A 360-nucleotide genomic window follows, 5' to 3' on the forward strand; every position below is an offset into this window, starting at 1 on the left:
GCTCTCAGGTCCAGCACGTACTGAATTTCATTCTGGCTTTCTGAAGGCCCGTCCTCCCAAGTTTCTCTCAGGACGTCCAGCACCCCGCGGGGCTGATGCCCATAGAGAAGCTCACAGGGGGAGAACCCCATGGAGGCTTGGGGGACCTCCCGCACAGCGAACAAGAGGGGTTCCAGCCACCGGTCCCAATTTTTGGCGTCTTCGTGAACGAACTTCCGAATCATGGTTTTCAACGTGCGATTAAACCGTTCCACCAGACCGTCTATTTGTGGGTGGTAGACGCTGGTGCGAATCGACTTAATGCCCAATAATTCGTACAGTTCGCGTAACGTATGTGACATGAACGCCGTGCCTTGATCA

This window comes from Sinocyclocheilus grahami, unplaced genomic scaffold (assembly GCF_001515645.1).
Source record: "Sinocyclocheilus grahami isolate Dianchi unplaced genomic scaffold, SAMN03320097.WGS_v1.1 scaffold269.1, whole genome shotgun sequence".
NCBI lineage: Eukaryota > Metazoa > Chordata > Actinopteri > Cypriniformes > Cyprinidae > Sinocyclocheilus > Sinocyclocheilus grahami.